The sequence below is a fragment of the Nerophis ophidion genome, linkage group LG02 (genome assembly GCF_033978795.1).
Source record: "Nerophis ophidion isolate RoL-2023_Sa linkage group LG02, RoL_Noph_v1.0, whole genome shotgun sequence".
Lineage (NCBI taxonomy): Eukaryota > Metazoa > Chordata > Actinopteri > Syngnathiformes > Syngnathidae > Nerophis > Nerophis ophidion.
In genome coordinates, this window is record NC_084612.1 from 45671221 (window position 1) to 45687979 (window position 16759).

The 16759-nt window shown below is 39.1% G+C and overlaps 1 protein-coding gene across 3 annotated transcripts in view; it reads left to right on the plus strand.

Moving 5' to 3' along the window:
- Window positions 1–3465: 3465 nt before the first annotated feature.
- The window catches only part of LOC133541398 (CD82 antigen-like), a 76590-nt gene continuing 63296 nt past the window's right edge, over window positions 3466–16759 (plus strand). Inside the window, exons 1-2 of one of the 3 annotated variants that reach the window (XM_061884823.1) lie at window positions 10546–10693; window positions 15283–15429. The gene's annotated coding sequence lies outside the window, so the exon portion shown is untranslated. Of the gene's footprint in view, window positions 3535–10545; window positions 10694–15282; window positions 15430–16759 lie in introns of those variants that run through there. The other 2 variants (XM_061884830.1, XM_061884814.1) reach the window with 2 other exon arrangements.

Genomic DNA, 16759 nt, shown 5'->3' on the forward strand with positions numbered 1-16759 from the left:
CTCGTTCACAATTTATTACAAAAAAAATTAAAGCGGTCAAGTTGTCCACACTAAAAATACCAATTTGTAACCAATTGTCTATGTGAGGGTACAGTCACGACAGGCGTAGTGGGTCCGTGTCCTGGCTCCGCCCACTTCCACGGCGTCCTCCTGCACACACAATTAAAACGGAGGCAGGCCACGGTGATAAAATCATTCGGGCTGACGTCACACTTACACGCAAGGCAGGGTTTCCGCTGCCTTTGCTGTAGTTCGGCGTTAATGTATTGGGTACGCCCACTCACCTCGCCAGTCTCCGGTCACTCGCGGAACCTACATGGCCGTACCGGTACCGCTCCGCCTCTTGGTCGCTTTCGAGGGTCGCCGCAGGTCCCTGGGTCCCGATCGCCCCCCTGTCCACAGAACCACACAGCCAGCGTACAACGCACAAACCCACAAGCCCACAGCCCAAGGCAGTTGTATGTCCCCACAGATCCACAATACACGGCCCTAACAAACCCCGTTTCCATATGAGTTGGCAAATTGTGTTGGATGTAAATATAAACGGAATGCAATGATTTGCAAATCCTTTTCAACCCATATTCAGTTGAATGCGCTACAAAGACAAGATATTTGATGTTCAAACTCATAAACTTTATTCTTTTTTGCTAAAAATATTCAATTTAAATTTCATGGCTGCAACATGTGCCAAAGTAGTTGGGAAAGGGCATGTTCACCACTGTGTTACATCACCTTTTCTTTTAACAACACTCAATAAACGTTTGGGAACTGAGGAAACTAATTGTTGAAGCTTTGAAAGTGGAATTCTTTCCCATTCTTGTTTTGTGTAGAGCTTTAGTCGTTCAACAGTCCAGGGTGTCCGCTGTCTTATTTTACGCTTGATAATGCGCCACACATTTTCGATGGGGGACATGTCTGGACTGCAGGCGGGCCAGGAAAGTACCCGCACTCTTTTACTACGAAACCATGCTGTTGTAACACGTGGCTTAGCATTGTCTTGCTGAATTAAGCAGGGGCGTCCATGATAACGTTGCTTGGATGACAACATATGTTGCTCCAAAACCTGTATGTACCTTTCAGCATTAATGGTGCCTTCACAAATGTGTAAATTACCCATGCCTTGGGCACTAATGCACCCCCATACCATCACAGATGCTGGCTTTTGAACTTTGCGCCTATAACAATCCGGATGGTTATTTTCCTCTTTGTTCCGTAGGACATCACGTCCACAGTTTCCAATTACCGGTATAATTTGAAATGTGGACTCATCAGTCCACAGAACACTTTTCCACTTTGCATCAGTCCATCATAGATGAGATCGGACCCAGCGAAGCCAGCGGTGTTCCTTGGTGTTGTTGATAAATGGGTTTTGCTTTGCATAGTAGAGTTTTAACTTCCACTTACAGATGTAGCGACCAACTGTAGTTACTGACAGTGGTTTTATGAAGTGTTCCTGAGCCCATGTGGTGATATCCTTTTCACACTGATGTCGGTTTTTGGTGCAGTACCGCCTGAGGGCTCAAAGGTCCGTAATATCATCGCTTACGTGCAGTGATTTCTCCAGATTCTCTGAACCTTTTGATGATTTTATAGACCGTAGATAAGGGGTGTCAAACTCATTTTAGATCGGGGGCCACATGGAGAAAAATCTACTCCCAAGTGGGCCGGACTGGTAAAATCTCTGCACGATAACTTAAAAATAAAGACACCTTCAGATTCTTTTCTGTGTTTAAAAACTGAAGAAGCACATTCTGAAAATGTACAAATCATAGTGTTGTTTTTTTAAACTTACATGTTGGGGTTAATAGTATTCTATCTTTATTTGTTGTTATTTATATTTTCTGAATGAATGATGTGATACTGTTCACCAGTCAACTCAATGGTGTTCATTTTCAATCTATCAAGATAAAAAAATATCAAAATCAAATTACAGTATGCCATGTATGTAGTTTGATAATTTTCCTCGATTGATGTACTAACTATATGTGATTTATTTTGTACATATGTACCATCATCCAGAGATACACAGAATTGCTATTGCAACATCCAGTATACACATGTAGAAGAGCTGTTTCTTTCATTCAAAAATTTCAGGTTACATTGTATACTTAGCAAACTCATCCCGCGGGCCGGATAAAACCTGGTCGCGGGCCTGATCCGGCCCGCAGCCCGTACGTTTGACACCCCTGCCGTCGATGGTAAAATACCTAAATTCCTTGCAATAGCTCGTTGAGAAATGTTGTTCTAAAACTGTTCGACAATTTGCTTACAAATTGGTGACCCTCACCCCATCCTTGTTTGTGAATTACTTAGCATTTCATGGAAGCTGTTTTTATACCCAATCATGGCACCCGCCTGTTCCCAATTAGCCTGCACACCTGTGGGATGTTCCAAATAAGTGTTTGATGAGCATTTCTCAACTAAATCAGTATTTATTGCCACCTTTCCCAACTTCTTTGTCACGTGTTGCTGGCATCAAATTCTAAAGTTAATGATTATTTGCAAAAAAAAAAAAGTTTATCAGTTTGAACATCAAATATGTTGTCTTTGTAGCATATTCAACTGAATATGGGTTGAAAATTATTTGCAAATTATTGCATTCTGTTTATATTTACATCTAACACAATTTCCCAACTGGAAACGGGGTTTGTACTTGGGAGGCAGAGTTTCCTCTGCCCCTGCCTGTTGTGGACGTCTTGGGGTTAGTTCCGGTAGCCTGCGGGGTCTACTGTGTAGTCCGGGGGTTCCTTCCCAGCCTGCGTGCTGGTCGCTTTTGGCAAAGCCTGACGATTCTTCCCCTCTCCTGGCAAAGCCTCATGCCGAATTCCTCCGTCGACCCTCTTCCTCTGCCTCTGCCTCTGCCTGTCAACCCTTTTAAATGTGCAGTCCTAATGCTCCACAGGTGCGTCCAATTTCCCGTGCCGTTTGATTGTGCACTTTGGTTGTTAGGGGCAACAAGCTAAAAAGGGGCAATGTCTTAAAATGCCAGCAAAGTTCACATGTAGTAAAAACATGCAATTAAAAAGACAATCAAATTCCAAAGTGTAAAAACATGCAATTAAAAATACAATCAAATTCTAAAATGTAAAAACGTGCAATTAAAAATACAATCAAATTCTATAATGTAAAAACATGCAATTAAATTCCACAGCAATAAAACACTGTAAGACTTACATGGCAATGAAACATAAAAAAATAAAATCCCCTACTTGTGTCTCATCACACAAGCATATTTCAATGTCTTTGTCATCCATTGTTGATTGTTCTTCTTTTGCAACTTACCAAACACAGAGCTGGCCTGAGAAACTGTTACTTGCTTTGTTTGTGGCCTGACTTTTGCTGTCACGAACAAGACAATGAGTTATTTGACTCTATGATCTCAACTTTGTGACATTGGAAGCTACAGACTTACGCCATTTACATTGTGAATGTGTCTCACGTTCTCTCCATCAGTGACTGTATGTGGTACAAAGAGGCCCAGTGTTCGTTTCAGATTGACTCTGCGACCACCACCGCTTGACTCCATGCAGACAGGTCAGTCAATGTTGAATGATGTGAGGGCAACATTCTGCATTTAGCAACTGCTACCTGAGGTGATGGAGACTTCAAATCTGATGGGTGAAAACACATCTGACTTACTTGTTTTACTTTGATTACAGAATTTATTATGTTTACTAATGAGAATGTGTCATAATGACAAAGCGGTAGTCATTTTTCTTCATAATGGATGATATACATACATACATGAACACCTACATACGTACATTCGTAAAGTCGTACATTCATACATTCATACGTACATACATACATACATACATATTGCACATACACAAGTACATACATACATCCACATATATGTACATACATTCACACACACGCACAGTGTACATACATACATTATTATATACATACATACTTTACATACGCACTATGAATACATTTAAATGCACATTCACTGTACATTCATACATATACTGTACAAACCCCGTTTCCATATGAGTTGGGAAATTGTGTTAGATGTAAATATAAACGGAATACAATGATTTGCAGTACAATATGCAACCCATATTCAGTTGAATATGCTACAAAGACAACATATTTGATGTTTTTGCAAATAATCATTTATTTTAGAATTTGATGCCAGCAACACGTGACAAAGAAGTTGGGAAAGGTGGCTAAAAAGACTGATAAAGTTGAGGAATGCTCATTAAACACTTATTTGGAACATCCCACAGATGTGCAGGCTAATTGGGAAGAGGTGGGTGCAAGGGCGTAGAATTGGGTAGGGACGCTAGGGACACGTCCCTACCAATATCCAGCCGCTACTGTGTAGTCACTATCAATAAAAGCGCTGCCCGTAATGTTTAGTCAATGATTATGGCACAGAAAGGGTTAAATGTCGATCTCTGCTAGAAGTCCCGCCTCTAACCTAAATATCGCTCCCTGATTGGTTGCCGGTTTCATGCTAACTTACGTGTGATTGGCTGTCCCCGCTGTCACTCCTTCTGCTTGTAAAAGCTAGCCTACATGCTAGTTGCTAGCGACCGGACGAGAGGGGGTGGAACTGTCAGTGCAAGCTGTCAACATGTTCGGCAATTGTTGTTCCTGGCACACGGTAGCTAAATGGATTTTAATATCAGTGCTGTGATTTACATTGTGTTTGTGTCTGTTTGCGTGCGTGTGTGCTGTAGGTTTTGAAGGATGTCAATGAAAAGAAAACTGGATATAAAAGACTTCTTTAGAGGTCAAACTGTAAGTTACTTCAAAGGTGTATAGAGGCTCAACAATATTGAATAATTCAACAATATATCACTCCAGTCACGCCCCTTAGAGTGCTATAATGAGCATATACCATGGACTGGAGTGATATATTGCTTTTATAAAACGGTTACCAATAAAGGCATTATGAAATAGGAATACTCAATCAATTTAATGTAGTTTTATTCAACCAGAAATACATATTATCTAATAAAATAGCCTCACTGTGGAAAAAAAAGTCCCACCTATCCAGACATTAGCTCCAAATTAGCATTGCATCTCATCTTTTCCTCCGCTTTTTGTCAGGTGAAAGTCAATACTCAGTCCCCTTTACCATTGTTAACCCTCCCCGGAGGTGAAAGTTAACCTTAAACATGTGAATTCAACTACTTTAGTCTCCGTTTTTTAACATCGTAAAAACATCAGCTGTCTTTTACTACGGACTGCAACAGTCCGTTGTCATGGATACATGACAACAACTTCCATTCATACCAGTCATACGTGCCTGAGGCGGAGTGATAGCCTGCGCTGTGATAAGGCTTTAGAATAGTAGCCGTGCTCAATATTTAAACCACGGTTAACAGCCAATCAGATCGCCGGATTTCACCTTTCCGTTTAATTTTGGAAATTATTTTTTAGTTTCATGTATTTGTGTAGAAGTGAGCAACGGTTTGAAAATACCAATGAACAAAACTTTGTGGTGGAAATACAATAAAACCTCACTAAATGATCATGTGATTTTACAATTATGAAATATAATTAATTAATATTAAGTAATATTCATATTTAGTAAAAGCATTTTTGCTCAGGCAGTAACTGTACCATCAAGCTCTATGGTCATTGTCCCTAATGTATCTGTTATGCATCAACATATTTTTTTGTAAGGTGACAGACAGCAGAGAGGCTGGAGGAGGAGAGGCCAGAGAAGTTAGAGGAAGAGAGGCAGGAGGAAGTAGAGAAGGAGAGGCTGGAGATTATTACTGTTCGTTTATGTTTATTTACAATGTTGTATTGGATGAATGTATTTCTGATGTTGTTGATGGACAGTAGGCTATGTTAATTGACAGTATGATGCACAGTTGCACTACAGCCCTACACTAAAGAGAGAGATGAGAACTCTTCCAAGTTGTCTCCTTTGCTTTCATTTTAGTTGCTTTATCGTATAACATCTGCATGACGTGAAATAATGATTGCTAACGTAAAAAAAAAAAAAAAGTAAACTTTCAGAGTGCTGCCTTGGAGCACTTTTGTGTCCCCACCAATCTCAAAATCAAACCTACTCCCTTGGTGGGTGCCATGGTTGGGTATAAAAAGAGCTTCCCAAAAAATGCTCATTCTTTCACAAGAAAGGATGGGGCGAGGTACACCCCTTTGTCCACAACTGTGTGAGCAAATAGTCAAACAGTTTAAGAACGTTTCTCAAAGTGCAATTGCAAGAACTTTAGGGATTTCAACATCCACAGTCCATAATATCATCAAAAGGTTCAGAGAATCTGGAGAAATCACTTCACATAAGCGTAATGGCCGGAAACCAACCTTTAATTTTCCTGAAGGAACTCTCCTGAAGTAATCAATAAAGTACTATCTATCTATCTTCCTTCGATCCCTCAGACGGCACTGTATCAAAAACCGACATCAATCTCCAAAATATATCACCACATGGGCTCAGGAACACTTCAGAAAACCACTGTCACTAAATGAATGCAACTGATCGTTACATCTGTAAGTGCGAGTTAAAGCTCTACTATGCAAAGCGAAAGCCATTTATCAACATCATCCAGAAACGCGCCGGCTTCTCTGGGCCCGAGATCATCTAAGATGGACTGATGCAAAGTGGAAAAGTGTTCTGTGGTCTGACGAGTCCACATTTCAAATTGTTTTTGGAAATATTTGACATCTTGTCATCCGGACCAAAGGGGAAGCGAACCATCCAGACTGTTATCGGCACAAAATTCAAAAGCCAGCATCTGTGATGTATGGGGGTGCATTAGTATGGGTAACTTACACATCTGTGAAGGCACCATTAATGCTGAAAGGTACATACAGGTTTTGGAACAACATATGCTGCTATCTAATCGCTGTCTTATTCATGTACGCCCCTGCTTATTTCAGCAAGAAAATGCCAAGCCACATTCAGCACGTGTTACAGCAGTGTGGCTTTGTAAAAAAAAAGAGTGCGTGTACTTTCCTGGCCCGCCTGCAGTCCAGACCTGTCTCCCATCGAAAATGTGTGGCGCATTATGAAGCATAAAATACGACAGCGGAGACCCCAGACTGTTGAACAACTGAAGCTCTTCATAAAACAAGAATGGGAAAGAATTCCACTTTCAAACCTTCAACAATTAGTTTCCTCAGTTCCCAAACGTTTATTGAAAAGAAATGGTGATGCAACACAGTAGTGAACATGACCTTTCCCAACTACTTTGGCACATGATGCAGCCATGAAAAAAAATAAAGTTTATGATTTTGAACATCAAATATCTTGTCTTTGTAGTGCATTCAATTGAATAAAGGTTGAAAACGATTTGCAAATCATCGTATTCCGTTTATATTCAACACAATTTCCCAATTCACATGGAAACGGGGTTTCTACATCCATACATGCACATAAACATACATACACACATGCATACAAACACGCCTCAGAAAACACATATTTATACATGTGTATACAATCACACTCATAGAAATACACACCCATATCACATAAAACAGCACATGGCTAAGATTGTCCTATTTATACCAAAACAACGTAAAAAGTGGATATAGTCAGCTTCTCTCCCGCAGCCGCCTTTTTCCCCTTGTATTTCTCTCGTTATCCAATTATTCATTAAATATATGAATTGTAGAATTTGAAACAGTAGTACCGGTGATAATAGAGGTAAATATTGTTATTCATTATCTCTATTGTTAATAAAGTTTTTTTCCAATTGCTTACACACTAAATTTTAGATTTTCACCCAGTTAACAAAGTCTTCACACAGTAAGCAAAACCACTGCACAGATTTGCCAAATATTAGGCATATATTCGGCTTTAAAGTTTTCGCAAAATATTGACTGTGTTGGGAAGCGGTTCAAACCTCTGCTGGCATACTGCAGTGCTTGCCTGCCTTTCATGCCAACTGACGTAAGACCAATTATCGGCAATGTAATTTTCCTGATGTGCATCGCTGTAAACATTAAAGTTAAAAGTTAAAGTACCAATGATTGTCACACACACACTAGGTGTGGTGAAATGTGTCCCCTGCATTTAACCCATCCCCTTGTTAACCCCCTGGGAGGTGAGGGGAGCAGTGGGCAGCAACGGTGCCGTGTCCGGGAATCATTTATGGTGATTTAACCCAAAATTCCAAACCTTGATGCTGAGTACCAAGCAGGGAGGTAATGGCTCCCATTGTCATAGTCTTTGGTATGACTTGGCCAGGGTTTGAACTCACAACCTACCCATCTCAGGGCGAACACTCTAACCATCAGGCCACTGAGTAAGTCATTAAAAGGAAACACATGCTGTATTTGTATTCTTTTAACAAGCCATTGTCAATCAAGAGCTGAATGATAGAGATGTTTTGTAAATAAGAAATATAAAAATTGCTTAAAAACAAAAAAGGAACATCTCCCCTGTTCTGTACATCATTGACTAAGTTACATTATAGTTTCCTCCTCCTTATTAGGCCCATGACATTTTCTCATGATGAGAGAAAAACATAACAGGCGAAAAAAACATCCGTGTCACTTGAAGAGGCTCTGTCAGAGGTGACTGTTATATTCCTCTGCGCAAGAGCCCTTTCAGTAAATCGGCCTGGTTGGTATGAGTGCAAATGTGTGGAACTCAGTCCCTGAGGAGGTGAAGCTGCTCACAACTTACAGAGCCTTCAAACAAATATTGAAAATGTGGCTTATCAACGCCTACAACTGACAGCACTAAATGATCAGCCAGTTTTGATGCTAAGATAAATGTTATGTTGTGATGTTGTATTTTATTTTTATCATATTGTATATGTATGGTGTGTTTTTCTTGTTTTTCTCTCTTTCTTTTCTTTTTCTTTTAAATTGTAATTTTACTGCCTTTTTTTTTTACATCATGGCCGGGGGACTACAGATGAAAGGTTGACTTCTGGCTAATTCTGTCTTTTTTAACCATGTGTAGTTATGTGTTTTATGAAATTGCAGTGTCCCCTTTGAAACAAACTATTTGTTCATCTGCTACCGCTTATTCCCTTTGGGGTCGCGGGGGGCGCTGGTGCCTATCTCAGCTACAATCGGGCGGAAGGCGGCGTACACCCTGGACAAGTCGCCACCTCATCGCAGGGCCAACACAGATAGACGGACAACATTCACACTCACATTCACACACTAGGGCCAATTTGTTGTTGCCAATCAACCTATCCCCAAGTGCATGTCTTTGGAAGTGGGAGGAAGCCGGAGTACCCGGAGGGAACCCACGCAGTCATGGGGAGAACATGCAAACTCCACACAGAAAGATCCTGAGCCCGGGATTGAACCCAGGACTACTCAGGACTTACGTATTGTGAGGCAGACGCACCAACCCCTCTGCCACCGTGCTGCCCCACTAATGTAATCTAATCTAATACAATTTGCCATATCCTATAATACTACGTGTCCTGGGTATGACGTTAAACTACATCCAGGCATGAGATGGAAGGTTGTGTGTGGGGTTAGTGAGTCCCAACTAACGTCTATAAAATGCACACAAAGAACCGTTTGCACCTTCTCTTGTGACTGGCTGGCGGTCAGCACCATAAAGCTGAGCGGGTTTCTGGGTAAATGGGGCGCGGACAACAAACAGGACAGACTAAATTCAACAGCCCAGTAAGGCAATTAGTCTAGGAGAAGGATCTCTGATATAAAATACCCCCTTCAACCCGCACCAAGCCAGCGTGGAAGGTGTAGGCTAATAACCAGCATGAAAAGTACGCCAAATGGCAGAAACATGCTGAGGCTTTCGTCCAGCAGTGGACTGACAACGGCTGATGATGATAATACTTCAATATTGGGAAATACAAAAACACCACACATTTGAAAAATGTTATTATACATTTTAATTTTCCAAAAGGAACTCTCCTGAAGGAATCAATAAAGTACTATCGATCTATCTATCTATCTATCTATCTATCTATCTATCTATCTATCTATCTATCTATCCATCTATCTATCTATCTATCTATCTATCTATCTATCTATCTATCTACCTTCGATCCCTTAGACGGCACTGTATCAAAAACTGACATCAATCTCTAAAAGATATCACCACATCCAGCTATCTATCCATCTATCTATCTATCTATCTATCTATCTATCTATCTATCTATCCATCTATCTACCTATCTATCTATCTATCTATCTATCTATCTATCTATCTATCGATCTATCTATCTATCTGTCTATCTTCTATGTGTTATTTTATATGTAGAAAAAACTATTTGGTCATATTGTGATTCAAAATTGTCATTTCCAAGAGCAATAACCGACTCACAAATGCAGTGCATCAACCGTTTTGTGGTTCAGATACAATTGGTTGCAAAAATACTCCCATTTGGCTTAAAAACACGTAATTAACCCTGTGCACAACATGTTTTATATCTAGATTTGCATATTCATTTCAATTTACTTGGTTTAAAAAATTACAAAGTATACATTTGAATTGTATTTATTTTAATACACCAGCAGGCGTGTTTTAATCTCTCTTGTTTCGTGATTGGTTGAAGGAGGTTTGCTTATTATCATATTTGCCACATGGTGGGGGCAAGAAGACATCCCACACTGTCTGCTGTTTAAGGCTTTTGAATCTTTTTGAGTACACGCTGCTGCTACATTGTTGTCTGCGGTGTGTTGGAGTTGCTCACTGAGTCCAGCCAGCAGTCCGCTGCACGCATTTCACGCAGTAAACGTTTCTGCTCGTCGTCTTCTGAAATCAGTAAGTAATTGACAGCATGGTTGTGTAGAGCAGCAGTTCTCAAATGGGGGTATGCGTACCCCTGGGGGTACTTGAAGGTATGCCAAGGGGTACATGAGATTTTTTTTTAAATATTCTAAAAATAGCAACAATTCAAAAATCCTTCATAAATATATTTATTGAATAATACTTCAACAAAATATGAATGTAAGTTCATAAACTGTGAAAACAAATGCAACAATGCAATATTCAGTGTTGAGTCGACAGCTAGATTTTTTTGTGGACATGTTCCATAAATATTGATTTCTTTTTTGTGAAGAAATTTATAGAATTAAGTTAATGAATCCAGATGGATCTTTAATACAATCCCCAAAGAGGGCACTTTAAGTTGATGATTACTTCTGTGTAGAAATCTTTGAAAATAAACAAGTTACTCAATTATATATAAACAAGTTTTTTGTTATCTTTATATCTTTTTTTCCCAAATAGTTCAAGAAAGACCATTACAAATCAGCAATATTTTGCACTGTTATACAATTTAATGAATCATAAACTGATGACATAGTGCTGTATTTGACTTCTTTATCTCTTTTTTTCAATCAAAAATGCTTTGCTCTGATTAGGGGGTATTTGAATAATAATAAAAAAATGTTCACAGGGGGTACATCACTGAAAAAAGGTTCAGAACCACTGGTATAGAGGGACGTGTAGGATTTTGAACACTGGAAACTGTTGCTGTAACGCGTGATCTTAAACACAAAAGTACGCATTGATACACACTGATTTGGTCATAAGGTCATCGAATAATGTATATTCCTAAGAAAACAGATTATTTATGTTGGCCTTTTTTAATATCTCTATATTTTTAGGTGTATATTTATTTTGTGGTTATATATATATATATATATATATATATATATATATATATATATATATATATATATATATATATATATATATATATATATCGATGTTTGGCCTTGGACATGAATTAACACTTGATACATATAATCACAGCAGTATGATGATTCTATGTGTCTACATTAAAACATTCTTCTTCATACTGCATTTATATACCGTATTTCCTTGACTTGCCGCCTGGGCGCTAATTATTTTAAGACCTCTTCTCACTCCGGCACTTACCAAAGGCATGCAGGAGGAGAGAGAGAAAAGAGCCAGGAGACCCTGTAGTGCAGGGGTCGCCAACTTTTTTGAAACCAAGAGCTACTTCTTGGGTACTGATTAATGCGAAGGGCTACCAGTTTGATACACACTTAAATAAATTGCCAGACATAGCCAATTTGCTTAATTTACTTTCAACTCTATGTTATTATTAATAATTAATAATATTTATCTTTGTGGAAACACTGATCATCTTAATGATTTCTCACACTAAATATATATAGAAACAGATAAATATCAATATGCAACAGTTTATTTTTATATTTTCTCTAAGTACACATTTTTCAAATTGAACATTTTCAAATGATCACTTTTAAGACACTGCAACTCTGAGTGAGACTTGCAGATGTGCATCAGTGAGGCGTGTTCTGCGTTTGTTCTTGATGAAGTTCATGTCAGAAAAGGCGGATTCACAAAGATAAGTTGAACCAAACAGGCTTGCAACCTTCATAGCTGTGTCAACAAGGCACCAACAGTTTGCTGCAGCCTGGTGGGCTTTAAATTTTAAATTGTTAGGAAAGAAGAGGAAGGAATTTAAAAGTTAAAAAGGTATATGTGTTTGAAAATACTAAAATCATTTTTAAGGTTGTATTTCTTCTCTAAAATTGTCTTTCTGAATGTTATAAGAAGCAAAGTAAAACAATAAATGAAATTATATAAACAAGTGAAGACCAAGTCTTTAAAATATTTTCTTGAATTTTCAAATTCTATTTGAGTTTTGTCTCTCTTAAAATTAAAAATGTCGAGCAAAGCGAGACCAGCTTGGTAGTAAATAAATACAATTTTAAAAATAGAGGCAGCTCACTGGTAAGTGCTGCTATTTGAGTTATTTTTAGAACAGGCCAGCGGGCTACTCATCTGGTCCTTACGGGCTACCTGGTGCCCGCGGGCACCGCGTTGGTGACCCCTGCTGTACTGTAATGCCCGCAGCTAAAAGCAAATCGCACAGAGACAAACCCGCGATATATTGTGTATATCGATATATCGCCCAGCCCTATGATGATGTGACAGTTGTCCAAATTTAGACTAGTTACTGCTATGTGGCGTGTGATAAACGGGCATGTATAGCTCAGATATGTGAAGTGTGAAGTTAATAAAAATTACATAGCGCTTTTTCTCCAGTGACTCAAAGGGCTTTACATAATGAAACCCAATATCTAAATTACATTTAAACCATTGTGCGTGGCACTGGGAGCAGGTGGGTAAAGTGTCTTGCCTGAGGACACAACAGCAGTGCCTAGGATGGCGGAAGCGGGGATCAAACCAGCAACCCTCAAGTTGCTGGCAGGACTGCTCTACCAACCGAGCTGTACCGCCCCAACCGAAAGTCCCGTAATAAAAGCCACATTGTTGTGGTACTTTCTGCAAAGCCACTATAAGAATAACTACAGCTTTTCATCTAAGCACACACTTCACCAGTACAACCGTGTGACAACTTGTAAAAAAAATATACATCTCTTTAAAGGCCTACTGAAACCCACTACTACCGACCACGCAGTCTGATAGTTTATATATCAATGCTGAAATATTAACATTGCAACACATGCCAATACGGTTAGTTTACTAAATTGCAATTTTAAATTTCGCGCAAAGTATCCTGTTAAAAACGTTGCGGTATGATGACGCGTATGATGACGCGTGCATGTGACGTCACGGATTGTAGCGGACATTTTGATCCCATACTGATCCCAGCTATAAGTCGTCTGTTTTAATCGCATAATTAAACAGTATTCTGGACATCTGTGTTGCTGAATCTTTTGCAATTTGTTCAATTAATAATGGAGACGTCAAAAAAGAAAGATGTAGGTGGGAGGCGGTGCAAATATTTTAATAAACAGCACTCTAGTAGGGTGCACCCAAATGCAGTGCTAAAAGGGTACATTTTTAAAACTGTTGAGTAAACAAAATATTTGGGGATCTGTCTTGATTGTAAACTAAGCTTTAAAAAAACATGTTAAAACCATGGCTCATTAAGTGAAGTAAAAAATGTCTAATTTCCAGCATATCAGAAATGATCTTTCTCCTGAACCTGCAAAAACAAGAGAGTTATGATTATCTCTTACATCAGGGGTCGGGAACCTTTTTGGCTGAGAGAGCCATACAAGCCAAATATTTTTAAAAGTATTTCCGTGAGAGCGATATCATTTTTTTTTTTTTAACACTGAATACAACTATATGCATGCATTTTTAAGAAAGACCAACATTTTTAGAGTATAATAAGTCTCTTATTCCTTTTAATAACATTGTTATTCTGAGGCTAACCAAAAATAAATAAAATACTTCCTACCATTAATGCGACTTCTTGAACAGGTGCGGTAGAAACCGGATGGAAGGATGAAAATGCATGAGAATGTTTTATATTTTGAACTTTATTTTTGACACTGTGATTACCAGGGGAATTATTCATTACTTAAAGTGTTAAGCAATGTCAGCTAAGATTTATCTGAGAGCCAGGTGCAGTCATCAAAAGAGCCACATCTGGCTCGAGAGCCATAGGTTCCCTACCCCTGTCTTGCATGACGTATTGTATGCCATGCTGGACTCAGGTAAATCAAACCATTCTTCCATCCATCCATTTCCCACCGCTTGTCCCTCCCAGGGTCGTGGGGGGTGCTGGAGCCTATCTCAGCTGTATTTGGGCGAAAGGTGGGATTCACCTTGGACAAGTCGCCACCTCATCGCAGTAAATCAAACCAGCATAAGCCAATCAGATCGCTGTATGGCCAAGCATTGAAAATCAATCCTTCTATCCATTTTCTACCGCTCGTCCCTCTCATACTAGATCAAAAAACAAGATAACACTACCATTGTAACATTCTCTTTAAATACAACATACTCAGTTTTGATCATGTGATTATTATCTCTCATGTTGGGCAGGTGAACCAAATAATCCACAATGCTGCCCCTCCTCCATTGCTAAAATACGTACAGTATGTGATGCTCTGCTCTGAGTCCTAAAAGGGTAACTGCACTTTTTTTTTGGAATATTGCTTATCATTCACAATCATCATGAGAGACAAGAACATGCATGTTGATTTAAAGATGATAAACGGTTTCAAGATGCGGCTAATGGGAGTCACTGTTGTAGCCTTTAAATTCCTCTTTAACAACTTCAAAACCCTTCATCAACGTTTTATATATAAACTGCAAGTCTATATATAATATAGTAAAATACTTGTTCATAACAATATGTAATATGTACAATATTTACCGTATTTTGGTCATTTTAATCGGTACCAGGACTTCCTTCCCCCGGCACATTGTTGTCCGTTTCCACAGCAGTGCACATCTGACTTCCGGCAATAAACGTGTGTTGTTTACTCCTGGAAACAAACGTGAGTGTGTGGTAATCATAGCAGACTTGGTAATAAACAATGAAGACGACTATTTTTGGACAAATGACAATTCACTACCTCATCTTTTTAAAGCTGAATGTATGGAGGATGAACTGCTGCTTATAGAAGTGAGCCCGAAGAAGAGGGAGAAATGTTGAAGCAGATGAAAACTGAGAGAGTGAGGTCTGTGCGACTTAACCTCGAAAATTCAGCTGGACCAAACGGACAACAGTCCATGGAGTAAGTCACTTTACTATTCATAATACCGTATTTCCTTGAATTGCCGCCGGGGCGCTAATTAATTTAAAACCTCTTCTCACTCCGGCGCTTACTAAAGGCATGCGGTAAATTTAGGCCTTCGCTTAGAAATTTGAGTGTGATGTAAGGATACCATCATGAAAAGCACATTTAATAAAAAAAAAAACATTATTATGGTCTTACCTTTACTTATAAATGAAGTCCATACGCAGCTCCTTCTGATCAAAAGGATCGATAACTTGTTTATAAAAGTCTTCCTTATCTTTCTTCAGTTTTAAAAGTCTCTCTGTCTCGATGGAGATCTTCCTTTATTACCTCCTGCTTCGATTGAAAGTCCAGTTTAGAAAACGGTTTTATTTTAGATATGTAATCCTCCATGTTAAAAGTGCAAGCGAGAGGATAAACTAAACGACCGCTGTTCACTCTTGCTGCTTGTTGTCACTTCTTCTGCAGCCGAGTAGTCGCAAGAAGGATCACTAGCGCCCTCTACCCCCAGGAGGCGGGAGTCATTTAATGACTCATATTTGACACACGCAGCAGCTATGGTAAATTAATAAAACATAGCTGCTTACTGTTCTTTTTAGCATATTCAATAGCTTGGACCTTAAATCCTACTGAATAGCTCTCAATGTTTTTCCCTTTATGCGATTTCAAATTATAGAAATCAGCCTCCTCCATCTTGAAAATGATGACAGGTGAAGTGTCACTCGTGACGTGACGAGTTTGACCCGGCGGAAATTCTAGGTATATGCTAATTATTTTGTGAAACGAGTTTGACCCGGCGGAAATTCTAGACATGCGCTAATAAAAATAATATTTTGCGAAACGAGTTTGACCTGGCAGTAATTCTAGGCAGGCGCATACTATATACCCGGCGGCAATTCAAGGAAATACAGTACATGCAGCACGTCATCTTACACTACAGTGTAAAACCAAAACATACTGTAAAGTGTGGGCTAATACTTGACAGATATTGGATATGATTGTTCATGTTTTTCAGTCCGTACAGGTTGTTGCCCTATTGCATTGTGTTGGTTTATTACAAATTCAAATGCAATTCGGGTGCTGGAGTAGTTGCTCGCTTATCTCCTGACATACTGCAGCTAATAGCGTAGAACGCCAATGAGTGAGTAAGCTAGAAAAAAAGTTCCTTTGGGTTTGCTCTCACAATAACAATGTCTCTATAGCTTGATTATCATACAGGATACAGAACGTAAATGAAGTATTGCTGGCAGGTTTTCAATGCATGTTTAAATTGGATTAGAGGTAGAATTGATTACTCCCTTTATCTGCGATTTTTATGTTAAAAAGC